This window comes from Triturus cristatus, chromosome 7 (genome assembly GCF_964204655.1).
Source record: "Triturus cristatus chromosome 7, aTriCri1.1, whole genome shotgun sequence".
In the NCBI taxonomy this organism is placed as follows: Eukaryota; Metazoa; Chordata; class Amphibia; order Caudata; family Salamandridae; genus Triturus; species Triturus cristatus.
Genome location: NC_140590.1, coordinates 42,879,061 through 42,899,022, shown reverse-complemented (window position 1 = coordinate 42,899,022; position 19,962 = coordinate 42,879,061). Strand labels below are relative to the sequence as shown.

General features: G+C 48.4%; 2 protein-coding genes across 3 annotated transcripts in view; one reads left to right on the top strand and one right to left on the bottom strand.

Moving 5' to 3' along the window:
- PAFAH1B3 (platelet activating factor acetylhydrolase 1b catalytic subunit 3) overlaps positions 1-8,274 on the bottom strand; it is a 66,521-nt gene extending 58,247 nt beyond the window's left edge. Inside the window, exon 1 of the mRNA XM_085615583.1 lies at positions 7,949-8,274. The gene's annotated coding sequence lies outside the window, so the exon portion shown is untranslated. The remainder of the gene's footprint in view (positions 1-7,948) is intronic.
- The window catches only part of LOC146808766 (uncharacterized), a 62,841-nt gene continuing 51,143 nt past the window's right edge, over positions 8,265-19,962 (top strand). Inside the window, exon 1 of one of the 2 annotated variants that reach the window (XR_014966257.1) lies at positions 8,265-8,393. The gene's annotated coding sequence lies outside the window, so the exon portion shown is untranslated. The remainder of the gene's footprint in view (positions 8,394-19,962) is intronic. The other variant, XM_085615582.1, reaches the window with a different exon arrangement.

Genomic DNA, 19,962 nt, shown 5'->3' with positions numbered 1-19,962 from the left:
ATGGAAGTGCAAATTGAACACTATACCCTTAAGATGTAGGTGGGGCCGAGCCTTCGCTTCAATGGGAGTGACGGCTGGAATATTCAAAAAGACCCCAGGTGAAATCATTTCACAATGAAACCGGCACTGAGGAAAGCTGACCGCTGAAACGCGTTTGCCGGATGTTTCAGATGCTTCACGTCTTTTCAGGACTTTGCTCATTTTCTTGGTGTGAATAAACCACTTCAGAAGCTACCCTAGCTGTGTCAGACCCTTTCTGAGTGTGAGGGGGTGTGTGTGTGTATAAATATATATATATATATATATATATAAAACGAAGTGCATCATATGTCCTCCATGTGCGCGAAGCGCATCGTGCGTACATGGCCCATCTAGCGTAACGTGGGCACGCGGTGCGCGTAGCACACCGCGTGCCCACCGTGCGTGCACGGCACTAACTGCGTAAAGTGGGCACGCGGTGCGCGTAGCGCACCGCGTGCCCACCGTGCATGCACGGAACGAACTGCGTTAAGTGGGCGCGCACACCACGAATGGCGTAAAGTAACTTAGCATTTAAAAAAACGTACAAATTCACTGAAAAAACCATAGGTTTCACACGTTATAGTTAGCGGAAATTTTACTGATAAAAAACCAATGAAATTCCCCCGTTATAGTTAGTGCAGGCAACTATAACTCACGCGACCGCAATCTTCTGCTGATGACATATGTGTCTTTATGAAAAAAAAATATTTGTAATATATGTATAGCTAAAAATGTATGGAAGAAGACATGGGCAAATAAGTGTCTAAATACAGTATTAGCATCAGCAGAGGATTGCGGTCGCGTGAGTTATAGTTGCCTGCACTAACTATAACGGGGGAATTTCATTGGTTTTTTATCAGTAAAATTTCTGCTAACTATAACATGTGTGAAACCTATGGTTTTTTCAGTGAATATATATATATATATATATATATATATATTCACTTAAAAAACCATAGGTTTCACACATGTTATAGTTATCTGGACAGTTCACTCGTGAAAAACCATTGAAATTCCCCCGTTATAGTTAGTGCAGGCAACTATAACTCACGCGACCGCAATCCTCTGCTGATGACGTCAGATATTACATCACTGTATTTAGACACTTATTTACCCATGTCTTCTTCCATTAATTTTTAGCTATACATATATTACAAATATTTTTTTTTCCAGAAAGACACATATGTCATCCGTGATGTAATATCTGACGTCATCACCAGAGGATTGCGGTCGCGTGAGTTATAGTTGCCTCCTCTGGATCGGGAATCCAAGAGGCTGGAACAGTTCGGAAAGAAGCTGTTCTCTTCCCTTAGTTTGGGACTGCAGTCCTTGAATACCGCTTGCCTCTTGGACCGTTATTCCCACTCTCTGTGGGATACGGTGGAAGACGTGCTGCCCCGGTGTCCGGAGGAGGCCCGGACACGGCTCGCCCAGGCTCTTGCCGACGGGCGAGATGCAGCACGACATGCTATACGATGTGGACTAGACACTATGGACTCGCTGGGTAGGGTGATGTCAACCACGGTGAAGCTCCGTCGCCACGCCTGGCTGCGGTCCACGTCTTTCTCAGGGGATGTCCGGAGTACCCTCATGGATATGCCCTTTGATGGCACTCGCCTTTTTGGCGAGAAGGCGGATAGTACGCTGGCGTGCTTCAAGGAGTCCCGGGCTACGGCCAAGTCCTGACGTCAGCGCACGAGGGCGTCGTCTAAGTACTCAGACGACCTCATCCCGCAGACGATCCCTAGCGACGCGCAAGGGGTATTGCTGACGAAAAATCTTTCCGGATCCAGCCTGACGCCTGGGGATATTCTAAGGTGAGGAATCTAACTAATGTTTCTTACAGATACATTGTTACCGAAGGTAAGTAACTTGTACTTCTAAGTAAGGTTTGTGGCTAGCGGAGGGACCCTCCGAAGCACCGCCAGAGAGATTCTTTGAATTTCAAGCTCATGTGCCTGCTATTTTCTTCTTGGGGTGACTGTGAGGCCCAAAATCTCCAGTGCTTTTTTCAGGGATTTTACTTGCCATAGCTTGCTCTCATACCAAAAGATGATGCGAAAAGGGGGACCCCCATGAGTACGATATCCCCTTCTCTCCGAGATGTGTGGTGACGGACCGCACTCCCTCTTTTTGAAGAGTGTGATCAGGAAAAGGTCCTGGAAAAAGGATATCGTGTGGCCCCTAAACTGTACCAGATGGGCCTTCCTAGCTTGGCAAATGATAGATTATTTAAGCTGGAAGTCATGTACGCATACCAGGATGTCAGGTGGGGGAGCCTAGTTGCTTTTAGGCAGCCCCACAAGGTGCGCTCCATCAATCTGGATCTCCGCAGGGCATTCGTCGCCCAGCACCTGTTTGAAAAGAGCGAGAACATATTTGCGGATGTCTTCTCCTTCCGCACGGGAAGGCGCCCCTCTGATGCACACATTAATTCTGCGTGAGAAGTTTTGTAAGTCCTCCGTAGCTGCATGCAGTTCGATATGTAGCTCACGTAGTCGCAAGATTTCCTGCTGCATTATCTCCAGTTCGTCATCCCGCCAAGTTTCTCGCTCTTCCAAGGATGTAACATGGCTACCCACCTCATAAGTATTGTGAGCATGTCTTCACGGAGAGAGGTGAAGAGTGTGGTCATAAAGGCATTGGTCGCTGGGGTGTCGGAGGCCTCCAACACCTCTTTTTGATCTTCATCTCCAGCAGTCGCACTCACAGTTGTGGACAACAGTGGTTGCTTCAATAACATGTCTTTCACTGACCTGTCCTTTTTAATCTTGGCTGAGGCTACTGTGCTCTGCGTGCACTTCCTGGCAGAAAGATCCGGCACCGGGCTGCAGTTTTGTAGCTAAATGTTGATGGTGCCAGAGATAGTCGTAGGCACGTCTCACTCGGACACCATCTTGGCCATGCCCAAGTGACACTTTTTAAACATGAGTTTAGAAACATTCCTGCCCCTGCACTGATGACAAAGTGGTCGATGAACTGAGGCAAGTGAGTGGTAATGTGTATCCTATATGTGGCTAGATTTACATTATATGGAGCAAAAGTTTAGTCTATTAAACTAAAGAGATTTCTGTACAGCAGACATGCTGAACTTGCGTATTTGAAGGTACTCTCATATGTGATAAAGAAGAAAACGGTGTCTCAAATTAATTAAAATGCTTGCCAAGGTCACACACTTTGAACCCACTTTATGGGTCAAGAGCCTTATAATTAGATTGAGTAGATTATTCAAGTCACTAGACCTGCAGGTCCAGTAACATTTTTAGAATTTTGCTAGGCCTGCTTCAAGGTAGAGCTCACAATGTGTATCCAGCCACTCTGTTAGTCAGACAATTCCGGGGAGAAGTTCACCTTTGTATTGTATGGAGAAATTGGGTCGGTCCAGCAAACTTTGTATGTGAAGTTGCAATTTCTTTGTACAATTTATTTTGAAAGCAAATACTCCACAATCTTACTTCCATGCTTATGCATGCATATGCTCGGAGTATTCTAAATAGCCTCAAAACGTTAACTTTTGCAAAGGAGTTTACTATTCTATATTGAAACCACTGTCCGTTATGCAAGCTGAGCTCAGAATTTCCTGAAAGTGCTTGCCCGATTAGTCAAGGCGCTGCATTAATAAATCAAGTATACAACAAGGAAACTAGTCCTTGACCTAAGCAGTATGTCCTGGGCATTACTCGAAATGCATTCCACAACCCTGAACCAGCGGGGGCGAGATTTCTGACTTACCACACCCAAGCAAATACCTGGAAAGAGTTGTAATAAATCAACTCCAAGAGCACAATAAGCAATGAAAGCCAATTCATCATGTTCCTGGCTTGCAAGTGGTGCTGAATCCGCTCTGGCACATAGGCAAGAGTTCCTCCTTAAACTAGAAGGCCAACAACCAACCCTGATTTGTCTTCACCTGAAAAATAGGTGTACGATGGAGAGCCCCAAACCAGCATAAAGAATAGCTCCGGACCTCTAAAACATGACCACCTGCGTACAAGACATCCACCACTGGATGAATGAAGGCCTCCTTTATCTGAAAGTCACTATAAATCATAGGCGGGCAGGAGGGTGTTGTGTTTTATCAATGGTCCACTAGCCCAAGATCTGCTCCGCCCAACCACTCAGTCAAGAATTTAGAGATCAAATGGAATGCCTATCGAGGCAATATCCGTGTCCCTCCCGCAATCCCTGCCCCAGATGACCCACTTACACCATAACCATTGTGAGCTACTATGTACTCTGTATGACTTGTGTTCATAAGAGCTGATTCGAAGTGTATGCTTCCTTTCCTGTAAACTGCACGGTCAACTTGATTTCTTGTTTAATAAAAAAGAATTATAAAAAATTAAAAATAAAAGAATTTAGAGATAATTTTTGACTCAAACTTAACCCATCAACAGTAGAAGAGAAGAACCTCACACGTGACAATAGAAGCCTCTTCTGCTAGATGTTTGGGCCAGCTCTGTGCACTTAACTGTGGTGTTACACTTTCGTCACTAATTCAATCTGTACATGCACTCCCCGGCTTGGTAAATAAATGTGGCGCACAGTGGTATATGTGTGCAGAACACTGACAGTTTATCCTCCCTACCTCATTTCTTTTGGTTTGGGTCTGCTTTTATTATTGTTATTGAAGTAGTAACAGGGCTAAGGAATCAACATTCCACTGCAAGTTACAATGTCAAGTGTATACTATTCTCTCACATTCTTTATAACTTATGGAAGTGCTTTTATGACAGTAAGTGTTATATACAGTAGTACTTTCACGTCATGTTGGATAGACATACGGCCGTCTTCACAGGCTAACACGATGTTTGCCTCTTTGCTTGGGAGTGGCCACAGAGTGCTCATGAACATCTTATTGCTGGGATTTCGACTCATCATGCTACAGATAGCAGATCCTATTCCAGCTCATCATTTATCCTTCCCACCTCATGCTACCAGATTACTTCTACATCAAACTAACCAAACCACTTGGCAATCAATTGATGATGAATGCCCTTCATTTTTGTGAAGTTGAATTCACAAAAAAAAAAACGGAGGTAAGTGTCAAGAAAAGGAACAAGACCTCTTGGCCCTGGTCAATAGGTTGTCAACAGGCACCTGTGTTAATGCTAAAAGAAATTTAAGAGATTCATCTCAACACTTTGCTGTCAAAACTTCAAGCCACCAGAAACAAACAACTGCTTCCTTTGGCTTAAAGTTCTACAGAAAATTCTCAATTTTCTGCAAGGTGACTAGAACATAGTCAACACACTGATCCAGTCAAGACTAGTCTATGCTAACTGGCATCTTCTAACAGACTGCTTCAAAGTTGTCAACTTGAACAAAACGCAACAGCTCGCCTGGCTGCCTATGCCAGGTTGGGCCATATTAAGTTGATCTTAAGATTGCTTCACTGGTTACCTTTACGTCACAAAATGCTTTCAAATCCATGGCAGTTTTGCACAAACCGATTTAAAACAGTTCTCCAATGTTTCTTGCATACACTTTTTTTGCGCAATCCCACTAGAAACATATATTCTATCAACTGAAACTTATCACGCCCAGTGCTTTCATTAGCTGCCAACAACCAGATGAAAGTAAACCATGGTGTAAATTCTGCTGCTACTACAATGAAGTAAACCAAATACCCTTGGCTACCAGCTGCTGAAAGACCAAGTAATCAAACCCTAAAAGAAGAGGGCGCGGCCAGACGAGCCATCATGGCGGACAATTTTTAAGAGCGCTACGGCCCCCTGTGCCTTAATATTCGAAAGCACCAATCAGTTTCCCCTGCAAAGGCTGACTGGGCGATTCTTAGACAGGTGGGACTGGGTCTGGAGGGAGTCCCGCCGTCTGTGGGACAGAGGCGAGCACCGAACGGGCTATCCGGCCCTAAGAGTGTCTGGGCCGCTCTCGGCCCGCATCCTGTAGAAAATTGAGAGGCGTGGTCCTGTGGCAGGTCAGAATACTGCGTGCCGGCAGAGATCCTGGTGAAGCGGCCATTTGGGAGTGCTGGGAGGAGTGATACACCCGGTCTGTTGGGCGGAGTGGACAGCCCCATGGCTTTCAGTATGACGCCCGTGGCTGCTGGGAGGCCCGCTGACTGTGCAAGGGCCCAGGAGGCCTATAGCTTATGGACCGCACCACCCGTGGGCGGAGGTACTTCCTGGCAGGCCACCCAGCCGGGTACAGTATCGGCTGAGCCCGAGTAGAGCTAGGGCCACCCCCATTCATCACTACAGGCTGGGGGCAGAGTGCTGGCGAGATCCTCTTACACGGTACGCTTCCAGGCCACCTTAGGGTAGCAGAAGCGACCGAGATAGGCCCGGTGCAGCTTGCTGCTCAGGGCTGGCCATTTCCGTGAGGCCTGGCTTACACTGTCCTGTCTATCACTGAAGAAGCCTAATGAGAGGGGCAGCACTAGGTGAAGACCAGGCTCTATCTACAGAGACCTTCCCCGTGGCAACTTGACAAAGGATAAAGTGTCAGCCCCCTCCATGAAACAGAGCATTCTTGGCCAATACACCACCGCCATCACTGGGGCAACCGAAAAGGCGGATGGTGAGGGCCCTATCTCAGACAATGCTAGCCGCAATTACACAGTCACTCGACACGCTAAATTGGCACGGTCGGCACTGAGGTCATATTTCTTAAACAGGACCTCCGGAAGGCGGTGGACTGCATTACAGAGGCCGAGACCAGTGTGTCGGCCGTAGTAGACACACTAACATCACTTCAACAAAAAGTCAATTTGACTCACGGGGGTGACCCAAAAGTTTGTCGTGCGAGTGGAGGACACAGAAGGCCACGCCAGGTGAAACAATCTGCACTTTGTGGGATTTCCAGAGGGGTGCGAGGGCGGTTCAATGGAGGAGTTCGACACGGTGGCTACACTCACTCATGCCTGAGGAGTCACTCTTTGTTTTGTCGTGAAGAGGGCCCATGGTGCCCTCACGAAGAAGCCCACCCCCTTCTCCCCGGGCAAGACCTCCTTCTGTCATTGGCGAGCTGCTGAATTACAAGGACAGATGCGGTTCTTCAATTTGCAAGTGGCACAAAGATAAACTCGTCCACGATTCACAGACTAAGTTAATTCATTACCCCATAAACTACTTGCATTTTGCCCATATAACGTAAGGAAGAACCACACTCGCCCATAAATGCAGGTCAGATGAATAAGACCCTTTCTGCCACCTGGCTCAATTAAAATCTTTTCTACTGGCCTTCTATGCACTCATGATCATCCAGTAGCATGGCCCTCCCCCACAAATCTGGCTAAAGATAATCTGAGCCCAGTGGTCTAAATGATTTGGACCTCCCCTTACCTCTAGCGCTCTGAAGCACACGTGGGATGTGGTGCTAAAAAAGCACAGAATAAGCTAATTAAAAGAAAAATGCTCACCCAGTACAGACTAGAAAGAGACTACAGCGACCAAAGGGGGGGGGGGGGGGTAGGGGGGTTGGAACATTCTTCAAGAATGTGCCCAGTGAGTGAGCAGGGAGAAGCAGAGACTTTCTCCTGCACGGACCCCCTACAAAGCACATAAACATTTAATAGAAACACTGACGGATGACAGCTTCGCCAGTGGCGGTTCTGGGGAGAGGGAATGGAACGAGAAGGGGGGGGTTGGGTCAGACGGGGCGGGTACAGGAAACCTGCAGGTTAGAGTATAGCGCTATTCGGGGGGAGTGGTACAGTCCATGGCCACCTGCACTAATAAATGCTAGACCCCCCCCATCCTGGGAGGAGTGGTACAGTCAATTGGCACCTGCATTAATGGATATTGGATTCTCCCACATCCCGGGGGGTGGGGTACCTTCCATCTGCACTAATGTGTGCTGGATCTCTCATATACTGGGGGGTGGCATACCCAATGAACACCTGCACTAATGGAGGCAGGACTCTTCCATACCGTAACCTGGGGGGGCGGGGTTGGTGGCTCACCGAGGCTTGACAGCGCAGGAGCCCGGAGTGCCGAGGCCCGGTAGGTGCAGCTCCGGTACTCAGATGCCGACAACAGGCGCAGGGGGCGGGAGTCGTGAATGGCGCTCTTCCTCCCGGATCCAAAGCCGTCCTCCCTCCACCAGCTCAGCCGCCCGCAGTGCCCGCGCGCCGGCGCGCTTCCTCCTGACGTCAGCCTGGGGGCGGGGCGAACCAAAGCCACCTGAACTAGGAAGGTATCCGTGAATGGTACGCTCCTAGCTCCAACCCCGGCGCGTGGTCCAGTCCAGCAACGGCGGGGACTCGCGCGTGCGCAGTGGCGGAGGCGGTCAGTTGGCGCATGTACTCTCCCTCGAAGGCGGGGATACTCAAAGAGCAGACCGGGCAAAGGCCAGAACTGGGGAGGGGTCCCGACAGGAAGTGATGCAGGAGCAAGGACCAAAAAACGGTATGGATGGGGAAACCTACGATGTCCGTCAAGGTTATAAATCGCAGAGTGACGCACCGTAGCTCACCGTGACGTCATTCCTAGTACTGTAGCTTCATACATACACTGCACAGTGGTATCGTACCGCTCATTGTGACGTCACAGAGGGCAGGGACACCATGCATTATACACTGATGTGACATCATGCACATCGCTGCAATTTCATACATGCTTAACTATGACTTCTCGAAGACTCACTGCTACACAACAGTACAAATACACGGAATTACCATCATGCGATGCTGTCACATACCAGGAAGTGACGTCATACAAGATGTTATGACATCTCAGTGTTTTCTCAGTGTGTTCCAACCTTGAAATCAGTGATTAGCAGTGTTTATTCAACAGCCTACTCTTCAAATAGACAAAAACTGTTTAAAGCCTGGGTTTTTGGCAGTTCACATTCTATCAACAATGACTGACTCATTGAAAAGGTGCAGATGTATCAAAGGGTTTTACCTACTCTGTGTCTGTAGCGAATGCAATAGTACGTATCGCTAAAATAATTGAGGTTAAGAGTCTATAGGCCATAAGATTCTGTATAAGCTGCAAAGCTCAATATGCAAAGTCATCAACATTTAGACTCTTACAACAAAACATTGTATAGGCAGCATGAACCAATGTGCAGAGGTGGCAGCATATAAACTTATTATACAGATAGCAAGAGCAGAAACAGTTAAAAATTATTTATCAGAAGAAATATCTGATATTAGCAGCTGAAATAATCGAGGTTAAGAGACAGAAACACCATAGGATTCGGTAAAGGCTTCAAAAACGAATGTGCAAAGTCAGCAGTGTTTAGACTCTTACTACAGATGGCAGAAACCGCTGTATAAGTGTTTAAGTTCCAGCTAAATGAGCAAATGGTTGAGGAACACGTTTAGTCCGTGAGTCATTCTTCTTTCCAAGTTGGTTACTGGTGTTGAGTTTCTTTGTAGCAATGCTCAGGAACTCTCCAAGGCGGCAGGCTGACTGAATATCTCCACCAACAAAGCATGCATGCCTGCATGTTTTTTTATTAACTCTTTTGATTGAACAGTCGCCTGGCACATCAAATAGAATTTGTTACAGATTCAGAAGTGTATGACAGGTAATGAATTGCATGGATAATTACATAATGGGAGGTCATTCCCTGTGAAACATCCCACCTCCTGTTGCCCCATTCCGCCCCGTGTATTAGATCCTTCATGGGATTCGATCCCGGATGTCACTATCTCTATATTCGTCCCCGTGGGCCCAGATCTTTTCCCATTTTTTTAGGCGTCATCTACTTTAATACACAACCTTCTCTGCTAGTTGGCACCAATCCATATCTCGTTCCCAGTCCCCCAACATTGGCTGGTCCGCTGCTCCCCATGCCGGAGCAATGTTTCTCTTTGCAATCGCTGAAGCCAGCATAAGCCAAATGCTAAGGTATTGTCGCGATCCTGGACCAGGAACGAGGGGGGGGGGGTAGTGGGTCATCTGCTTCTCTGTTCTCTGGTCGTGTGTGCATGGTGGAGCCAGCAGAGAACAGGGTGCCGCCAAGGGGCGAGAAACACACAACAAACTACAAGTCCCAGAAGGCCATGGGACATCGACCTGGTACCCGGGTCAGGTGCCGCCTATCAACCAACGGCTATAAAGCCCCTGCCCTTCCTCGGGACGGGGCTTGACAATTTTCCCGGAATTCCCGCATTGTTAGCGATAAGCAGATAGTGTTCCCCGCTGGAGGTCGAGCGCTTGCTTTTCCTGTTTTCTCCGATTCTACAGCTGTGTCAAGAAAGGAGCCTTGCTGTTTCCCGCCCGCTCTCGGTATTCTCCGTTACACAAGTGGGCTGGTATTCCCTGTGCAGACTGCCCGGGAACCCGAGCTGGCTTTTGGGAACTGACTCTCTCTCAGGTATTTAGGTATGTAGCGGGAGTACTGAGTGGACGCGCTCTTCCCGTGCGTGAGACTTTTTTGCTATTGAAAACTGTAACAAGGCCGGTCGGACCAGGCACGGGGTGGACCCATCTGATGACTCGGGGACTGTGACCACCCTCATCACCCCTCTTGTTTCCCAGCAGCAGGAGGAGTGGACATGCCCGGAAGTACGGCGAGGACGAGGAAAAATGACATTGTTCCTTTAACTGGGAGGACTGATCGCAAAGCCACGCCCCCAGCCATGACGACGGAGAGACTGGGCCTTCAAAGACGGGTGGGAGGCGGATATCCGCGTGTGCTATCACCGGAGGAGTCGAGCGAGTCGTGAGCAGAGAGAACCAGGCGGAATCCAGAGGAGGAGCGGTTGCAAGACGAGAAGGAGCCAGGAGGCCAACGTCCCCGTGTGTCGCCCTGCCACACTCCAGAAGGAGCGTGGCTTTTGCAAGTACGCAAACGTTGCACGGGCTGGGTGGGTAAAAGGGAGAGCCCGAGAACCTAGAGTGACGGTCCCCGTATCCCGGTGATCCTTCCCTAAGCACTGTCCTCACTTATCTAGACGTGCTGCGCACCGTGTGACCCCTCACTCACCCCCTCCCTTGCCAACCTTGTTTGACCGTGCACCACATTTACGCCTAGTACCTGTCTTTTTTATCCTTCCCATCCACGATTCCCCCTGTCCGGACGGATCCGCGCTGGAGTGGATAAGAAGAAGGCGGACCTCTCCGAGGGATCGAGAATCCAGGGAGAAGTCAGCAGCGTCACCTTTGCCCTTTTATAGACTGGTCCCACGACGCAAGCGTGTACTCAGGCCAATAAAAGCTACTTTGACCCCATCTTGTCTCCCGTCTGTGTCTCCTAACCCGCAACACAAACCTTCCAGACTTTGGTCTAGTTTTCCTTTGGTTTCGTTTTAGGTGAACACTCGCTGTGAAGTAAACAGAGATTTTGGAGGCTGTGAGATTTTAGGTGAACCACGCTGTGCCTCGCACAGTGCTCCTGGATTCCACACGCCACCATAGACATTCTGTGAAGTGAACAGCGTTTTTTGTCTTTCTACAGAGGCCAATGGACAAGCGGTCCCTTCTTTCACGTAACAGTGTGTTTCCTATGATGGAATCCAGGTCCTTGGTCCTATGCTCCCCAAAGTAACAGCGATTCTGTCAAGTGAGTGGTGAATTCTTGGGCACCCAGGGTGTATGTGGTATGATTGGTTCTTCCAGTCCCTCTGCCTAATTCCTGTTTTCTTGTTGTTTCCCTTATGTCCAGTTTTCCCATGAGGGATCTTGTCTGATGCTGATCTGCCCTCCATACCAGGCGGAGTTTGGAAAACCCAGCTGAGACCGCAGCATTTATTGTTTTATCCACTTCCCTTTTTCCCCGGAGTGCTCCCCTGCGTAGTAGTGTTTGTAGTCCTCTGCGTGGGGTTGCGCCCAGGGAAGGAGGGGGGCTCTCTACGCGCCTTCGTCCCTGGTAGCAGACCTCCGAGGTTAGTGGCTTTCTTGGTTATATGCTACTGACGGCCTGGCAGATTGTCAAGCCCAAGATTGTTGCCCAGCCTGGACGATGGACACCAATGTGGTTTTGGCCACGCTTTTGGAGAGACTTGCGGCCCTGCAACAGGAGGTTCACACCTCTCGCCTAGAGAACCAGGAGCTGAAAAAGGAGATGGGTACCTTGCGCAGGGAGGTAGCTGGCATATCCAGAAAAGGCACAGGGACGGGTTCGTATATTAAGGAATGGACTCTTCCCCCTCCGGTATCAACAATGTCACCAGTCTCAGGGGGTGGTTCACAGGGCACTGGGTCCTTTTTAACACCAGCAGCAACCCTTCCTTCCAATGGTTCCACTCCCACAGTCCATGTCATACATGTCATACAGAACCATGGCGTACCTCTGGCACCACCCGAAAGTTTTTATGGGGACCCCAAAAAGTTTGAGACCTTCCTTAACCAATGCAGGCTACACTTCCTCTGTAAACCTTCAGTATTTCAGGACAACGCAGCTAAAACTTCCTTCATGATGTCGTACATGGGAGGAAACGCCGCTAGCTGGACCATCCCGTTGATGCAACGGAATGATCCGGTGTTGCACAACTTCCAGGACTTCTGTTGGAAGTGAGGAAGCTGTTTGACCGGAAGTCTCACAAGATGTCGCTGGACCGAGAACTGATCACTCTTCGGCAGGGGTCACAGAATTTGTTGATCTTCATCACCAACTTTAATAGCCTCCTGGTGGAAACCGACTGGCCCCAAGAGAAACGCACTACACTGTTCTATCAGGGACTGCGAGGAGAATTAAAGGATGTCTTGTCTCAGGTGGTACAGCTACCACAAACCTGCGAGGAGCTGATTGATCTCACCGTCCAGCTGGATCACCATCTTCAGGAAAGGAAACGGTATAGAAGTAGAGGGCACACCCGTTTTCTCATCCCGTGGCACAAGCCAACACCTGGAGATCACCCTAAACAATCAGAAGGACCTGAACCCATGCAAATAGGAGGAGTCCGAGGCCCGCTCACTACCGAAGAAAGAGAAAAAAGACAGCAGCAAAAGCTCTGCCTTTATTGCGGGAAAAACTGACACTTTATCAGGGAGTGTCGAGCACGAGGTAAGCTAACGGAAATGTCAACCACCTTAAAAATGCAAGCTGCTACATCTCCGCAAGGGGCGGAAAACTAAAGAATCCAAGTCAGGATGGGATCTCTGCCTTGGGTTCTGGACCAGAAACAATCTCTTTAGCTCTTGCAAATACCGTTCAGCCTTCCGCGGCTCACATGAATGTGTACATCACGCTGTGGATTACCGAAACAAACCCCCTTGGCGTGTCTGCCCTTCTGGACTCTGGAGCCACAAGAAACTTAATTGACCAACAGTACGCCTGGAACATTGGGGTACCGTACAAAAGCTAGAAAACTCCTGAAATTGTAAAAGCGGTAGACCGAAAGACATTGACATCGGGACCGGTCAGGTACCACACCATTCCCCTTACAATGCGAGTGGGGGAGGACCACTTCGAAACTATCCCGTTTGACCTCATAGACACGCCACACTTCCGTCTAATCCTGGGCATGCCTTGGTTGACTTTACATGACCCTGTTATCCAGTGGGCAGACCGCACCGTTTCCTTGCCTTCCGAGTATTGCAGGGAACAGTGTACCAAACAACCCACATGCCCAGAAAGCATTTCTGGTACGCAGGCTGGACTCCTAGCAGAGGGATGTGAGGAGCTAGGGTATTGCTGCTCCACCACACTATCAGACGTCTACAAGGACTACAGGCCTGTATTTGGCAAACAGGAAGCGACACACTTACCATCCTGCAGCAGGGTGTATGCCCTGACTGAGTCCGAGACCCGATACCTAAAGAACTACTTGGAGAACAGAACTTGGCATCCAGCTTCATCAGGCATTCCTCGTCACCAGCCTCTTCTCCTCTTTTCTTTATATCTAAGAAGGATTCTCGGCTGGGACGGGGACAAATGCAATATTTGGTGGACTGGAAGGGGTATGGCGTTGAGGACAAAACCTGGGAACCGGCAAACACCCTGCAGTGCCCGAGGTTGCTAGAACGGTTTCACACCAAGTACCTGGGCAAACCAGGGCAACCGCCCAGACGGCGGTCCTCGAGAGGGGGTTCTGTCGCGATTCTGGACCAGGAACAGGGGTGTGAGGGTAGTGGGTCGTCTGCTTCTCCCTCCTCCTCTGGTCGTGTGTGCATGGTGGAGCCAGCAGAGAACAGGGCGCCGCCGAGGGGCGAGAAACACACAACAAACTACAAACCCCGGAAGTCCATGGGACATTGACCCGGTAACCAGGTCAGGCGCTGCCTATCAACAAACGGCTATAAAGCCCCTCCCCTTCCTCGGGACGGGGCTTGACAATCTTCCCGGAGTTCCCGCATTGTCAGCGCTAAGCGGATGGTGCTCCCCACAGGAGGTCGAGCACTTGCTATCCCCGTTTTCTCAGATTCTGCAGCTGTGTCAAGAAAGGAGCCTTGCTGTTTCCTGCCCGCTCTCGGTATTCTTCGTGACGCCAGTGGGCTGGTATCCCCCGTGCAAACTGCCCAGGAACCCGAGCTGGCTTTTGGGCACTGACTCTCTCTCAGGTATTTAGGTATGTAGCGGGAGTACTGAGCGGACGCGCTCTTCCTGTGTGCAAGACTTTTTTTATTGCTATTGCAAACCTTGCAGACTTTGGGCAATTTTTCCTTTGGTTTCGTTTTGGGTGCACACTCTCTGTGAAGTAAATAATGATTTTGGAGGCTGTGCGATTTTAGGTGAACCATGCTGTTTCTCGCACAGCGCTCCTGGATTCCACACGCCCCCATAGACATGCTGTGAAGTGAACAGCGTTTTTTGTCTTCCTACAGAGGCCAATGGACAAGAGGTCCCTTCTTTCACGTAACAGTGTGTTCCCTATGAAGGAATCCAGGTCCTTAGTCCTATGCTCTCCAAAGTAACAGCGATTCTGTCAAGTGAGTGGTGAATTCTTGGGCACCCAGGGTGTATGTGGTATGAATGGTTCCTCCAGTCCCTCTGCCTAATACCTGTTTTCTTGTTGTTTGCTTTATGTCCAGTTTTCCCACGTGGGATCCTGTCTGATGCTGGGTTGCCCTCCATACCAGGCGTAGTTTGGAAAACCCAGCTGAGACCACAGCGTTTATTGTTTTATCCACTTCCCTTTTTCCGAGGAGTGCTCCCCTGCGCAGTAGTGTTTGTAGTCCTCCGCGTGGGGTTGTGCCCAGGGGAGGAGGGTGGCTCTCTACAGGCCTTCGTCCCTGCTGGCAGGCCTCTGAGGTTAGTGGCTTTCTTGGTTTTATGCTACTGACGGCCTGACAGGTATTTGGAGCACTGCTCCTCCCCCCTTACGCCAAGGATATGCCATCTAGTGGGTCCTGGAGAACCGTGGCTGCAGCCATAACTCCAGTCACTCCCTCTCAATAATGCTGGATACTGGGGCAAGCACATATGATATGAAAGGAGGATCCAACCTCCCCTCACCCCTGGCGCAACGATTGGAGTCACAATGGCCCTACCTTTATTGGAGCGTTCTAGAGGCATATGACCTGTGTTAGATAAGGACCTGAACCAAGCGGAAGAGTGAACGAATGTCAATCTCCCTAGTATATTGTAGTGCCTCCACCCAATCATCTTCTAGAAGCCCTACGTCTGTTTCCCACGCTTCTTTCTGGGAGTCCAGATGGTCCGGTAGATTGTTAATACGTTTTTGGTCGTTGTAGGAGATGGCTTTTTCTTCCATCGGGTCAAGAAGAAGTCGGTCTTCGAGGGGAGAGTATTCGGGTATCTATTCCTCGTCTGGTAGGTGGCAGCACAGAATGTGCAGCAAACTGTAAAGAACGGAATCGCTCGGTATCCACCATCTGAAATTCTGTCTTTAGGTCATCAAACACGATTATTGCCCCATCTCCATAGATATCCCCCAGGTGATCAATACCTATTTGACTCCAGCGGCTGAAGCTCTTTAGGCGTCCCACTTCTCGTAGTCCATCACAGTTCCTTAGAGGTGTCTGGGCTGTCAGTTTGTTCTCCCATCCCAACCATTTTGTTGCCTCCCGCAACACTCGCACTACTGCCTGCATAAGAGTCGGAAGTTCTTTCTCGCAGTGTTTCTGATAGAGTGCTGCTCGATAGCCTGTCGATCCCATGGTGCACGGGTCCCGATGATACGCCTGTTCCGTGGTGTCTGGAAAGACCCAGCCGTTAATATGTATCAATTGAGATGCTAGGTAGTAGCACCTGCTGTCTGTAACTGCTAAACTGCGCCCATATACACGCAATGCTATTCTCGAGGTACCCCCTTCTCACAGCAAGTTATGGAGTTTGGAGTCAATCGTCTGGAAGACATTGATCGGAATCACATCTGTGAGAGCCTGGCTTAGTATATGGTGCTCACTTATGACCTAGCTCTAGAGGCGGCTTGTGCCAAACTGTCGGTAACGTGACATAGAATGTACGAACTTGGCGATAAAGCTGGGAAATTGTTGGCCTTGCTTGAGAGACCAGAACGGGCAGATAGGTGGGTGCATGCACCCTCCAAAGAGTCAGGCAAGACCCTGAGTGACTCTCAGGACATCGCAGAGGCATTCACGCCTCTGGTGTCAACCGCTACAACGGAAGCTTCAAGAGCCCTTCTTGTGGCCCTTCCACTCCCGGTACTCTCCCCCAAGGACTTAGCTATTATGGAAAGTAACATCACAGTTGAGGAAATAGTCTCAGCTATCAATAACATCCAATCGGGACAGGCGAAGGGACCAAATGGCTCCCAGTATAATTATATAAGGCGATGGCCCTCCAAGTGGCGCCTCACCTGCTTTGAATGTACTCAGAGTATGCAATAAGGGGAATTGCCAGAGGACCAACGACGGGCCTCTGTCGTAGTCATTCACAAGCCCAGTAAACCGGTAGACCATTGTGCCTCGTACTGGCTTATCTCACTGCTTAATGCGGTGTAGGAGGTTGGCTTAGTAAATGGGTCTCATTTATGTAAGTGTAGCACCCTGCACTAATCAAGACAACCCGTATGGTGATTTTAGTGGTCTTAGACAACATTACAAAGCTCTCTTAAGTGGTAGCTGTGGAGAACAGAGAGGTACTGTGTTCCTAGGTGGCAAGTTGACCACCTGGTAAGTACTCAGAGTTGTGGGGAGGTGGGGAATACCTCCTTTCGGAATTAGGACCCTCACACACCCAGCAAGCTAGGTGTCATGCTTCATCATATGGGTCTGCTCCTCGTCGAGTCAGCGCTGCAATGCTCAACGGGCACCCAAAAATTATGCTCTACCACTAAGGGGTAGAGCGTAATTTTTGTCAGATTAAAACAAAATAGTCGCCCTCCATTTTCTTTTTACTTTTTAATCAGGTTGTGACCTCTCCAGAATAAAAATAATTATAAAGGATTCCCTTACATGTTTTAACCTAAACACCACATCTACATCTCACTAGGCCCCTCACACCTACAGCACCTATACTGCAAGGAACAAAAGATCTCCGATAAAGAGCCCCTTTATGGGTGCCTGTCGAGCACTGCAGCGCCGGCTCGACGAGGAGCAGACCCATACGATAAAGCATGACACCTAGCTTGCTGGGTGTGTGAGGGTCCTAGTTCCGAAAGGAGGTATTCCCCACCTCCCCACAACTCTTGAGAACTCACCGGGTGGTCAACTTGCCAACTAGAACACCGTACCTCTCTAGTCTTCTAACTTTACCCAGGGCAAGTACGGTGGACCTTTATCAAGCCCGTATTTCCCCTTTGTTGTTGACTAAGCTATGGAGAGCAGCCTTCAGGCTTAGTTCAGAAGGAGTGTAAAGCAGCTTGTTTTTCTAGTACTTAATCTTATGGCATAGGTTAAGTGAAAAGGAACCACAGAGTGTAGTTATAAAAATATGTACTTATTATTAACACTCACTAACACAATACAATATCTCCTACCCGGAGATATATGCACAATACACACAACACTTTGGTAATAGAATTTGTAAATAGCACAGAACACATACTGTGGTCCCCAGGGGGTGACCAAACCATATACTAAAATAGTGGAATGCGAAACACAACCTAAGCTGAGAATGAACGCAGAAGATGTAGAAGAGCCGGGGACCCAAGGAACCACCCAAGGTGAGAGTCTAGAGACCACATGGACGTTGTGTGCAGGGTGGGAACACAACAGTGTGCTCAGTGTTAGTCAATAGGTAAGTCACATTTGCAGTTTTAAAGAAAAAGGACCGTTCCCAGCGGACCCTGAGGAAACCCCGTAGAAGATGGAGGGTTGGAGAGTCACCCCACCTGTAAATGCCCCAGGAACCAGGATACCTACACCAGGGAAGTCAGGTGCACAGGTGTCAAGTGACGTTGGAAACCGCCGTAGGACTTCAGGAAAATTGCTGCTGGATAAAAAGACGAAGGAGTCCGGTGGAACCCAACAGTGGATTCAAGGCGAGAAGAACCTGCAAGCAGAGGGGACAGAGTGTATGCCACTCAGGAGTGACCAGGAGGCGTGGAAGATGAATACCCACCACTGTCGGAGATGCAGGTGAGTTGACGATGCCCTTAGAGTTGCAGCTGTACGGAGCAGGTGACGCGGAGGAAGACCAGGAGCCATTCTCGAGCTGTCCCACATCGGATGTCCAGAGCCAAGGGGCCATTGTCCGGCAATGGCACCAACAAGTCTTGGCAGCAGCAAGAGACGCAGTTGATAAAATAATAGGTGCAGGGTCGGGACCAGCAAGGTCCAGGTGACTTACCACAGGGAGGTAAGTCAGAGCAGGCCCTGAGCAAGTGGGCGAGCTCACTGTGTAGTGTAGTTCCTATATCACTGATAGGCTCTGCGCATTGGAATAATATACACTATAGTTTTGACATAGGACTGAGGTCAGTATGTCTCTATCGAGTACATTAAACTTAATTACTTGTGTGTGCCAGCTAACTCAGAGGTCCCTAGAAAACTTCTCGAATAAACAAGAAGGGATTAGTTTCTGACAACCGCATAAACATGACAACTTTGTTTCCCTTAGAATCGGAACAATCTCAGAATCGTGGAAACAATAGATAATAGTTTCACTCAGTCAATCGTGCATGCTTCGTTTCTACAGAGTTACACAGTCAGTCAGTCAAAAGTCTTTATTCGGTTTAAGAACAAACCATAAAAGCATACTACATAACAATAAATAAAAAACAGTTGAAGGTACAAGAATCATTTTGAATAATCAATAGCTCCTAAAAACCTATAAAAACAGCTAGTACGACATTAAAAAACATTTCCATTTTTTAAAAACGTTTAAAAGAGGTCATACATAGTATGAATTATACATTAATTTCCTCAAGAATCTAATAACTATAGATAAAAAATTTGCACTATTAAAAGTTTCCCAAACATCAGTTTACATTTGAAGGTGGAGTAGAGCAGGTCTCACCTGCACAAAGCCTTTGTTTTTTAAGATAGGGAGTAAGAAACGCTTCCTGATGTCAATTAAGTGCTCACAGAAAAAAAGGAAGTGTGTGATATCTTGTGGTGAAAAATTGTCACAAGAGCAAGGGCCGAGGTCCTCTACCCTTTTCCATCCTTTCTGTACTCCAAAAAGTAGATGCAATTGATTTAGTCTAAATCTAGTCAATAAAAAACGGTGGTTAGTATTTGTGACGTATCCTAGATATGGTTCCATGAATGGAGTTGTTTTGCATAGCTGGTGAGCCCTTACAGTTACCTTTAACAGCTCACTCCCTTCCCTATCCATGGTGGCTATACGCACAAACGTTTCCTTACACCAATTAATGTCTCCTTTTACTAGAGCTTCTGGTGACTGGTATAGTTCTGGACGGCCCAACTTTATTGCCAGTTTCTGAATGTATTTCAGCCAGGGTATGCGTAACCCATAATCTAATGACATACAATCTTTCATGATCGTACGATTAAGCAGTAGGTCCGGGTTTAACCAAATGCTTAACCATTTCAATAATGGTGCCACAGCGATAGAATCTTCTACAAAACCAATTCCAAGCTCCTGATGGGTGTTGTAATTGGCAGTTGTTTTCGGGACTGATAGGAGGTTTTTTAGGAACCTATCCTCAACAATCTGTATACTTTTTACGTTCTTTATGCCCCATACCTC